Source organism: Canis lupus, chromosome 18 (genome assembly GCF_011100685.1).
Source record: "Canis lupus familiaris isolate Mischka breed German Shepherd chromosome 18, alternate assembly UU_Cfam_GSD_1.0, whole genome shotgun sequence".
NCBI lineage: Eukaryota > Metazoa > Chordata > Mammalia > Carnivora > Canidae > Canis > Canis lupus.
Genome location: NC_049239.1, coordinates 56,420,462 through 56,432,103, shown reverse-complemented (window position 1 = coordinate 56,432,103; position 11,642 = coordinate 56,420,462). Strand labels below are relative to the sequence as shown.

General features: G+C 37.4%; 1 protein-coding gene across 1 annotated transcript in view; it reads right to left on the bottom strand.

Annotated features, from left to right (window-relative positions):
• Positions 1-11,642, bottom strand: part of LOC119864288 (rho GTPase-activating protein 20-like) — a 49,232-nt gene extending 37,590 nt beyond the window's left edge. Inside the window, exon 1 of the mRNA XM_038564457.1 lies at positions 10,368-11,642. The gene's annotated coding sequence lies outside the window, so the exon portion shown is untranslated. The remainder of the gene's footprint in view (positions 1-10,367) is intronic.

The following is an 11,642-nucleotide window of genomic DNA, read 5'->3' as shown; positions in this document are numbered from 1 at the left end:
CTTTATGCCCATAATACCATACCATTGATCTATTGTCTCTTTTTGTCAATACCATACTGTTTTGATTACTACAGCTTTGTAATATATCTTGAAATCTGAGTTTGTGATACCTCCAGTTTTTTTTTTTCTTTTTCAAGATTGCTTTGGCTATTTGGGGTCTTTTGTGGTTCCATAAATGCTTATGAATTACTTGTTTTAGTTCTGTGAAAAATACTATTGGTACTTTGACAGGGACTCCATCAAATCTGTAGATTATTTTGAGTATGGGACATTTTATTAATACTTGTTCTCTCATCAATAAGCATATTGGAATATTTCCCCATTTGTGTTTTCTTCAATTTTTTTCACCAATGTTTTATAGTTTTTCAGTATATATATATATATCTTTCACTTCCTGGTTTAAGTTTATTTTTAGGTATCTTATTATTTTTGGTACAATTGTTAATGGGATTGTTTCTTAATTTCTTTTTGCTCTTCATTATTAGCGTATAGAAATGCAGTGGATTTCTGTATATTGGTTTGTATCCTGTGACTTTCCTGAACTCATTTATCAGTTCTAGTCAATTTTTGGTAGAATCCTGAGGGTTTTCTACATATAGTACCATGGCACCTGCAAATAGTGAAAGTTTTACCTCTTCCTTACCCATTTGGATGCCATTTATTTATTTTTCTTGTTTGATTACTGGGGCTAGGACTTCCAGGGCTATGCTGAATAAAAGTAGTGAGAGTGGAAATCCTTGTTTTGTTCTTGATCTTGGGGAAAAGCTCTCACTTTTTCACCATTGAGTATGATATTAGCTGTAGTTTTTTTATATATGGTCTTCATTCTGTTGAGGTATATTCCCCCTAAACCTACTTTGTTGCGTTTGTATCATGAATGGATGTTGTACTTTTAAATGCTTTTCTGCATCTATTAAAATGATCATGGTTTTTTACCCTTCTCTTGTTGATGGGATGTATGATGTCAATTGATTTGTGAATATTGAATCATATTTGCATACTAAGAATAAATCCTACTTGGTCATGGTAAATGATTTTTTAATATATTGTTGGATTTGGTTGGCTAATACTTTGTTGAGGATTTTTGCATGTACGTTCATCAGAGACATTGGCCTGTAATTCTCTCTCTTTCTCTGTAGTCTCTTTATCTGGTTTTGGTATCTGGCCTCATAGAATACATAGAAGCTTTCCTTCTTCTGTTTTTTTTTTTCTTTAAAGATTTTATTTATTTATTCATAGACACAGAGAGAGAGAGGCAGAGACACAGACAGAGGGAGAAGCAGGCTCCACGCAGGGAGCCTGATGCGGCACTCGATCCCGGGTCCCCAGGATCACACCCCAGGCTGCAAGCTGCGCCAAACCGCTGCGCCACCAGGGCTGCCCTGTTTTTTGAAGTAGTTTGAGAAGAGTAGGTGTTAACTCTTCTTTATATGTTTGGTAAATTTTTTTTTAAGATTTTATTTATTTATCCATGACAGAGAGAGACAGAGGCAGAGACACAGGCAGAAGGAGAAGCAGGCTCCACACAAGGAGCCCGATGTGGGCCTCGATCCCAGGACTCCGGGATCATGACCTGAGCCAAAGGCAGATGATCAACTGCTGAACCACCCAGGCATTCCTAAATGTTTGGTGAAATTTACCTGTGAAGGCATCTGGTCCTGGACTTTTGTTTTTTGGGAGTTTTTTGAGTACTGATTTGATTTCATTGTGGATAATCAGTCTGTTCAAATTTTCTATTTTTTCCCAACTCAGCTTTGAGAGGTTATATGTTTCTAGGAATTTATCCATTTCTTCTAGGTTGTCCAATTAGTTCGCATACAATTTTTTCATAATATTCTCTTAAAATCCTTTATATTTTTGTGGTGTTTATTATTTCTTCTTTTTCATTTCTGATCTTGTTTGAGTCCTCTCTCTCTCCCTCTCTGTCCTTTTTTTAAAGGATTTTATTTATCCATGACAGAGAGAGACAGAGGCAGAGACACAGGCATAAGGAGAAGCAGGCTCCATGCAAGGAGCCCAATGTGGGACTCGATCCCAGGTCTCCGGGATCATGCCTTGAGCTGAAGGCAGACGCTTAATCGCTGAGCCACCCAGGCGTCCCCCCCACTCTCTTTTTTATGAGTCTGGCTAAAGGTTTATCAATTTGGTTGATCTTTTTAAAGAACCAGCTCTCCTGGTTTCATTGATCTGTTCTATTGTTTTTTGTGTTTTTTTTTTGTTTTTTTTTTTTGTTTTTTTAGTTTCTATTTCATTTATTTCTGCTCTAATCTTTATTATTTTATTTCTTCTGCTGGTTTGGGGTTTTATTTGTTCTTCTTTTTCCAGCTCTGTAGTGTAAGGTTAGGTTGTTTATTTGATATTTTTCTTGCTTCTTGAGGTAGGGCTGGATTGCTCTAAACTTCCCTTTTAGAACAGCTTTTGCTAGATTCCAAAGTTTTTGGACCATTGTGTTTTCATTTTCATTGGTCTCCAAGTATTTTTAAACTTCTTCTTTGATTTATTCTCTTAAAATTTTAAATCTTTGGGATCCCTGGGTGGTGCAGCGGTTTAGCGCCTGCCTTTGGCCCAGGGTGCGATCCTGGAGACCCGGGATCGAATCCCACGTCGGGCTCCTGGTGCATGGAGCCTGCTTCTCCCTCTGCCTGTATCTCTGCCTCTCTCTCTTTCTCTCTGTGACTATCATAAATAAATAAAAATTTAAAAAAATTTTTAAATCTTTGATTACATGTGTATATTGGAAAACATTATGTAATGGCAAGAGCATGAGGTCTGGAATCAAATTACGCAGTTTTAATCCTTCCTCATAATTTACTACCTATATGACACTGGGTAAACTAGTTACACTTCTGAAGCCTCACTGTTGTCATTTATAAAATCAGGATGGTGATAAAAGCAGCTTCATAGGGTTGTTATGAGAATTAAATGAGATCATACTGCAGAAATCTTAGTATGATACCTAACAGAGTAATCCTTCAAATGATTTAGTTATAGGAGACATTGAGACTTTTTATTCAGAAATAGTAACAATATCGTGGGTATTCTCCATGACCAAAGATAGGGAGAGATTGTAATAGTGCCAACTGAGTAACTACAAACTGCCAAGTTCTTTGCCAGGCAGTTTATGGACATCATCTCATTTCCTTGTAGCAGGTTTGTGAGGTAAGAATCATTATTTCCACTTGGAGAAACTGAAGTTTAGTAAAGTTAAGTGACTGAAAACCACATACCTAATAATTCATAGAGTCAAGTTTGTCTAATTTCAAAGTCCTATAATTTTTCCTTGCCTAAACAATGTTTCCCTCCTGGAAGAGGAAAGAAAATATATTTTAAGCCACATCCCATTTAGGTTGGCTCCCAAATTATTTAATTGACACATAAGTGAGTGTTTTCATCAACTGTCAGTGTTCACATATGGTGCCCATGTCCCACTCAGTCTCTTCTCCCGAGAATGGCTGGTTGTGGAACCCAGAGCTACTGCTGGTACCATGAACTGACTGTCAGACAGGAAATTTGCATCAGCTCTCAATGTGGATAGGAGACTCCTGGTACTTTACAGAACGAGATCTTAGGTTTTAGACAGGCTGGGAGTAAGAGTCAGGGCTGTGAAAAGTCTAATGATTCCCCTCCTAATGTCCATGGTTCACATCTCTTTGATAGATACCAGGCTATGAATTTGTGGCTAAACATTTCCACTGCCTTCTAAGCTTGATACCCATCCTAGATAAGTATTATGAGTAATTTCTCTCCTGATTCTGGCACTCTGGATTTTCTACTACCACTAATTGATCTCTATAAAGAGGGAAAAAAGAAAAAAAAAAAAAAAAAAAAAAAGAGGGAAAAAAGAGATGCCCAGGCCTTGGCAGTGAGTGTTCACGCCACTACCCTTTGCTGCCCTCTACTGACCATATCTGGAAATTACATTTAACCTTCTAGGTCCTTGTCCCAAAGCAGATAGAGATACTGCAGTGAGTGAAACCAGGCACACAAAATTTGAGATGCACCAAAAAACTAAGGAAGATATATTTTAATATAATATTTTTAAAAGTCAATTTTCAAAAAATAAATGATGAACAAAATACCGAAATGTACCCTAAAACAGTACTACTACTAGCTTATATGTACAAAGACCCTGCCATCCATCTTTTCATTCAAGAAAGAGGTTTAATACCACAGTGGAAAATCATGCTACCAGTGCTGATGAACCTTTTTCATCACTTGCATATATGGAAAAAGACCCAGAAAATTTAGAATAAACTGAAAAAAAAGGGGGGGGGGAGAGAAGGTGCAAGTGGAACAGATATTATAACAGTAGACTCCTGAGGAAAACAAGTAAGAGAACGGAAAAAAAATTAAGAAAACAAAACCAACTAACATCTTCAGAGTCAAGAAGCCAAAAAAGAGGTGGCTATGAAATAAGAACAAAGGCAGATAAAGATTTCTTGTATATTAAAGGTATCATCGACCAAATTGAATTTAAAAGAAAGTCTTGAAGATTGAGTTCAAGGAATCCCATTTGACCTTGACACTTGGAACATTCATCTTTCAGTTTTAATGACCTAAGGTTACCCCTTTTTTTCTCAATAAATAGAGCTATTTAGTCCTTCAGTAAGGAGTAATTTAATCATTGGAATAACGGAAATGCTATTTTAATTTATAGAATCAACATACAAACAAAGCTTGGAAGACAACAACTGTAAAAGAGAATCTGACTAATATTAACACTGATAATATGAAACAATGGAAGTCTGAATATTAAAGCAGCAGAGCGATATGGAGGATAATGTCACAGATTTTTCTCACCTATTTATTTATATAGCAAGAAATCAATTATATACTGTCTAAAATTGATGTAACAAAATAGAGTTTAAGTATACTCTTTAAGGGATCCCTGGGTGGCGCAGCGGTTTAGCGCCTGCCTTTGGCCCAGGGCGCGATCCTGGAGATCGGGGATTGAATCCCACGTCGGGCTCCCAGTGCATGGAGCCTGCTTCTCCCTCTGCCTGTGTCTCTGTCTCTGTCTCTCTCTCACTGTGTGCCTATCATAAATAAAATAAAATAAAAAAAAAAACTGTAAGTATACTCTTTAAAATGATAATCATCAGAAATATCAAAACAAAGTAACTGGAAAAACATAGGCATGGATGGATCAAAGAAATAAGTTTCTCATCTTCCAATAGATGCTATCTAAAGTTGATAAACAAGATAAAAGAAGAAGTGCAAGTATTAACATATATTTCAGAGGTATTGTGATAACCACCAGGAGAACAGAAAATACTTAAAAATAGGGAGCTGGAAATGAGTCGGGGAACAAGTTCAAGCTGAGAATTTACTTTTCACTTGGTATCACTCTGTACTGCTTGATTTTTAAAACATGTGTATGTATTAATTTAGGTATAAAAGTTAAAAGAAAAAAAAAAACCAACTCAACTTTTTGCAGCTGCAGCTCTTGGCATCACTTCCTTCCCAGCTGCAATCTCTCTCCTTACACCAGTGGTCCAATCCTACAGAGATAGGAAGGAGTAAAAGAGACTAGAAAAGTTTCTGTCCTGAAATTTAAGTTTTTTGGAATCTTTTTGGTTTGTGCTCGGGTTCTATCTTTTCAATGGTGCAACTCTTTGGAATACTAACTTTTGACTACTTTAATCTGTGATATCTAGAATCTCCTGAAAGTTTTGCTAAACTTTGTTATCCTTCTTTTACTTCTTGACAAAAGACTAATCCTGACTCATTGCCTCTTAGTGTGATCACAGTATTTTATTTTCTTAGAATCTTGATTCTGGCCACCTACTGCTTTGCCTGGCCCAACTCAACCTGCCTAGGTAGGAATGAAATGTCTATGGAAGAGATGACAATTATCATTTTCAGAATAAATAAAATGTCATATATTAGTAAGTTAAACATAGTACTAAGGGAGTAGGGTGACGTTCATTATCCCATTCCTCATGCGTTTACAGAGGAGAGTGTACTTCACTGTTCTGGAGAGAACAGACTTGGAAGAATTTGGGAGTAGAAGTTTTCTCTAGACTTGTGGTCTCACAATCTTGTACTAAAGTAGCCAAAACATGAGACACAAGACACAAGGAAATGAAGAAACCAGAATATCTACATTTTTGAAGAAGGCAATAATGTCTCAAATGTCACTCTCTGAGAGAAAGTAGGTAATATATATGGAAGATCCCTGCACACATCACCAAAACAAAACAATAACAGCAAATGCAAAGGAATACCTATATTAAACATGTGGAAGCACAACTATTGATGGGCACTTTCTGCTCAGTCATACAGATTCACAGGCTGTGGATTCAGTGCTGGTGCAGCTGGCTGGCTTGCCACCAGACTGAGACCAGGTCCTCGCTGTCTCCAGCATAGATGCTACTAAGTTATCTGCTATGCTCTTTGGCCGATAGCAGTGTCAGATGATATTACATATTCACTTAATTGGAGTACCACAGTTTTGTTTGTGACAACTTCTATAGTGGAGATGCAGTTTCTTTTGTGACTGCTGACCCCTTGGAGACTAGAACTATTTAGAGATTTGAACCAACTTTGAAGAGGCTGAAGAAGCTATACTCATTCCTGTGAAATCCCAGGACACAGCTGCAGCTGTAGGAACCTTGGCTCTGAGTTAAAGCCTCTGGCTGACACTGAGCCAATTGTATAAAATGGATAGTGAGAGCATTTGGACTTTAATTTCTATGAGCTTTTATTTGCAAGGGGATTTAGTTTGTGGGGAAGTTGAGTAATAAAAATGAGTTTCATATTGTTCAAATTTGGGACATTTTAATATTGATACAGTTCTCTGTGTTCATTTCATAAAGTCTGGTGAGTTATTTTGGACAACATGACTGGGCGTAATTAGTGATAAGAAATCGAATCAGAGAGAGAACTTTCAGCTTAGTACTATCTGACTCATGGTGCTAGTCTTTTGTGGGCAAAAGCAAAATGCCCTTCAAGCAGTTCCAGAAGGACTCTGTGTAGGGAGAAGCAGACTTGGGGACTGTGTGAGCACAGCAGCACTGTGAGCATGCACCACTCGGCTGAGAGGGACAGCTGCCCTGGTCCCCTTCTGATGCCTGAGTACCAAGGGTTATGACATTGTTTCTCAGCCTTCCATCATGTGTGAACTGCCTTCGTGACTTTTCTACAAAAAGTGACATGTTTTTAAGTATTCAGCGTGGACTTTATAATCTTTGCTCAGGGTAATATGCGTTAAAACATGTTAGGAAAAAAAAACAGGTATCTTTCTGACTACAGATGAAAATACATACATAATTACTAAAACTGAAAAAACAAAAGCCTTTGAGTATGCTACTTAAAACAACTCACATGATGCCAGTGGAATCCACAATGTAATATATTTAAAAAATTAAAAGCTGGCAAATATTAGGAGGGATGCGTGTTATTCCCCTCTTCAGGATTCTACTCCAATCCTGATGACAGAACATGGTTTTGGAGAAGAGATTTGGGGTCGCTGTCTTCACTTTCTCACACCATCCCAAGCAATGTAGAACAGACCTTTTTAAGACCTATAGAAGCTGTGTAAAGCTTTTGTACTTAAAGAGCTTCTTGGTCCCCTATTGGAGTGGGCTTGAGTGAGGACAACTGCAGTTGTCTGGCCATCCCATGGCTTGTTTATGGAGGTGCAGTAGCAAACCCTATTTTTGCAAAAGGTCTAAGCTTCTACCCAGCTTTACTAGGGAACCCTATAATTTGGATGATAACATACATCTCAATCACCTTCTATCTTCCCTCTTTCTCAAACTGGTTCCAACCCATAAAGAAGCCCAAATTCCAACACAGCATGTAGTTACAAAAACAAGTGAAAGAATGAAAGAAGAAAATGTTGATGGAAGAAAATGTATGCTGCTATTATACAGCAAAATACTATGTATATATAAACATTTAATGATAGCTTATTTTGAAAAAGTGTTTTTTAAAAAATTAATGCAACTCGATATTCAAATAGTGTTGAGTTCTCCTTCCCCAACTTGCTGGTAGAGTCATGTAGTATTCCAGTCTTTCTGGCTGAGTCCCTGCAACTGGAGCAGGGCACCTTCCCCTGTTGCCTAGATTCTGAAAACCAGTGAGAAAGAATATTGGTTTTGGGGTCAGGCCTGGTGCTAGACCCTGTGTGTCTGAAGTTCAGCAAATTACCTAGCCTTCCTGAGTCTCAGGTTTTATACATGTAAAATGGGAACAATACCCCCCTCTAGGGTTGTTGTGAGGATTAAGTAATAATGCATGTGAGTGAGTGACACTGCCATTCAGAAAGAAATTCAGATCCATGCCTAGGTATCCACTGGGTATGTCCATAATTAGATAGTTTTTGAAGAGGTTTGAGATCTTTCCCTTGCATGGAAGTGGAGCATGAGTGGCCGTGCTTATACTCAGAGGCTTTTTATAGCACAGATAAAATGCCAAAACAATAAAGATTTTGATCTCATGTGTTCCTTTGTGCAAACAAGCTTGTATAGCAAAATGGTGTAAACACAGATGAAAATGGACTTCATACAAATAAATGAAATTAGGTTTCTCTAGTATAAAAAGAGATCAAATGGTAAGAGCACAAAAATAGGTGAAATGGTAAAATAAACTGACTTGTGTAATCAGTGGGTAAATTCTTGATATTTTCCTCTCTAAGCTTTTTCTAATAGTTTTGTTGCTAAGGCTACAATATTTTTGCCAGATTGGAAGATGATTGTCAACTCTAATGAAGATTAAGTAGCTTTCCCAACTAGATTTAAAAAAAAAAAAAAAAAAAGCATCAGTTAATGCTGCTGGCTTTCAAAGCCATAATCATGAAGAATGGAAAGATCTTTAAAGATATGCTCTTAAATGTGTGGGAAATATCAGAAAGGGAGACAGAACGTAAAGACTGCTAACTCTGGGAAACGAACTAGGGGTGGTAGAAGGGGAGGAGGGCGGGGGGTGGGAGTGAATGGGTGACGGGCACTGGGGGTTATTCTGTATGTTAGTAAATTGAACACCAATAAAAATAAATAAATAAATAAATAAAGATATGCTCTTAGAGACTCCTAACTCTGGGAAACGAACAAGGGGTAGTGGAAGGGGAGGGGGTGGGGGATGGGGTGACTGGGTGACGTGCACTGAGGGGGGCACTTGACGGGATGAGCACTGGGTGTTATGCTTTATGTTGGCAAGTTGAACTCCAATAAAAAATAAATTTAAAAAATAAAAAATACAGATCTGCTCTAAGAAGATGTAACTAATAAAATTTGAAATTTAGCAGCATTTCTATTCCATAGTTATTCCAACACACTGGTTACACTGAACAAAAATAACTTAAAACAGAACTTTACATATTTAATAAAAAAGATAAAGATATTATTATTTACAACTTTAGCAAAAAATTAATTCCCTAAAGAGTAACAGGTTATTTAATGAACAATGCTTTTGACTGGTTGGGAAAGTGTTTCACCACTGCTCACAAATTCATACTTGATTTATTCCTTGAACAATATAGATAAGTTACAGGATTAAGTCCTCTGTCTTTTGGTTCCTGCCATTAATTGGTTAAAGTCATCTGAGGACAGTGTAAATATAATGCTCCCAAAGAAACCTGGAGTTTTATAAAGTAGTTAATGGAAAGTAATTTGTTATGGACATTCAATTGCTAAAAGGATGTAAAAGGGTAGGAGCCATTAGGAAAGATGAAGAAACACTTCTTTTGATGTGCTTGCTGAGGAGCCAAATGAGCTTCTTGATCATGGACAGAAGAGACCATCTAAAGTTCAAAAAATGTAGAGCTGTTTGTGAATCCATTGATCCTGCTATTCTACTTGTGCACTAAAGCAGGAAAATTAAATATTACTTAGCCAATATAGGTGCTGTGTTTTCTTCCTCTGATGTCTTTTTATTTTTAAAGCCAGAAATCCCATTGTTAATTTCCAATAGGAAAAGCTGAATATTAAAGTTAAAAGTTCACCTTAATTTGAATATTGTAGCATTAGTGACATCTGGTGGAAAACGAGTTACAGTGTGGCATTATTTAGGTATTCTGATCTTTCCTGTATAATATCATTTTCATCAGATTTTCACACAGCCCTCTCCTCAAGTCCATGGGAAGAGTGTACTTTCTGGCCCCACTGAAGTTTGGCTTAGCCTTAAGACTTACCTGCATCAGTGGAATATGGGCAAAAATGTCAGTGTGAAAGTTCTGAAGATAAGCTTTAAGAGTCCTGGTGAGGCATTGCCCCGTCAATGAAAGAACGAGACATGTGCCCTGCAGACTTGCATGAGAAGAAGACAAGCACTCCAGGTAACCCACAGACTTCCAGGAAAAAAAAAATTGTTATTCTATGGTTGTTTGCTGCAAAAGCCAATTAATACATGAGACTATTACACACCTCTGTGTGAATTCCCATGGAGGCTTGACTCCTCTCTTCAATTGATGACACTGGGAGAAGAATCCTGGAGACATGTGGTTCAGTCCCTTCTGGAGCTCTATTTCAGACCCTGATAGGCCCAGCCGGAACATGTTTCCATTCCTCTACCTATGGTAAGCAAAGCTGAGTCAAGAGTCCAGGGCAGGCCCATCAGACTCTCTTAGAATCTTCGTTTCTCTAACATGGTGTGGAAGTCATGTAGGGCTTTTTTTTTCTTCCAAATTTTTATTTAAATCTTAGTTAACATATAGTGTAATATTGGTTTCAGGAGTAGAATTTAGTGATTTATCATTACATATAATACTAACTGTTCATAGGTCATTCGCAATTCTTGCATCTGTTGGTTTAAATATCTTCCTCTTAAGGTGGACTTCAAGGTATAGGAAAAGAGGGCAGGACAAGTTTAGTTGGGGCCATAGGCCAAAGCTTTTCCAATTGAGCTTTGCCAATAAAGCTCATAGCTTGGCTCCGACTCAACTCCAATATATGTACTAGTAGGAGTCACTAGTGTTATAAGCCACAAATTATAAGTGGTAATATTAGGATTGTTTTATTTGGCGAATAAAAACAACTGACAGAAATTTAAGTATTATCAGTGATCTATTAAAGTTGCTACTGGTGAACGTTTTTCAGGGAATAACCACATTATTTCTGGTTATTTAGCAGAGGCATTTAGTGTTTCCTAAAGCAGTTACTGCTTTCTAAAAAGAATTTCAAACTTTTGTCCCAAAAGTAGGACCAGAATTTTTAACTCTTCATATTTTTACTGAACTTCCAGTTCTGCTTTCCTTCTCAACCTAATGTTTCATGTTTAGAGGTTACAAACAGCCCAGAATTTATTTTTTTGATGTTTTTTGAAGAATTTATTTTAAATTCAACTAATTAACATATAGTGTATTACTAGTTTCAGAGGTAGAATTTAAGAGGTGTTGGATATAACACCCAGTGCTCATGACATCACCTGCCCTCCTTCATGCCCATCCCCCAGCTACCCTATTTCCCCAACCTCCTCCCATCCTGTGACCCTATTTGTTTCCTATGATTGAGTACCCTTTTTCCTCCCTCTCTGTTTTCATCTTCTTTAGTTTTCCTTCCCTTCCCAGACGTCCATCTGTTTTGCTTAATTCCACATAGGAGTGAAACCATATGGTAATTTTCTTTCCTGACTTATTTCAATTAACATGATACCCTCTAGTTCTATCCCAGTCTTTGCAAATGGCAAGATCTATCTATCTA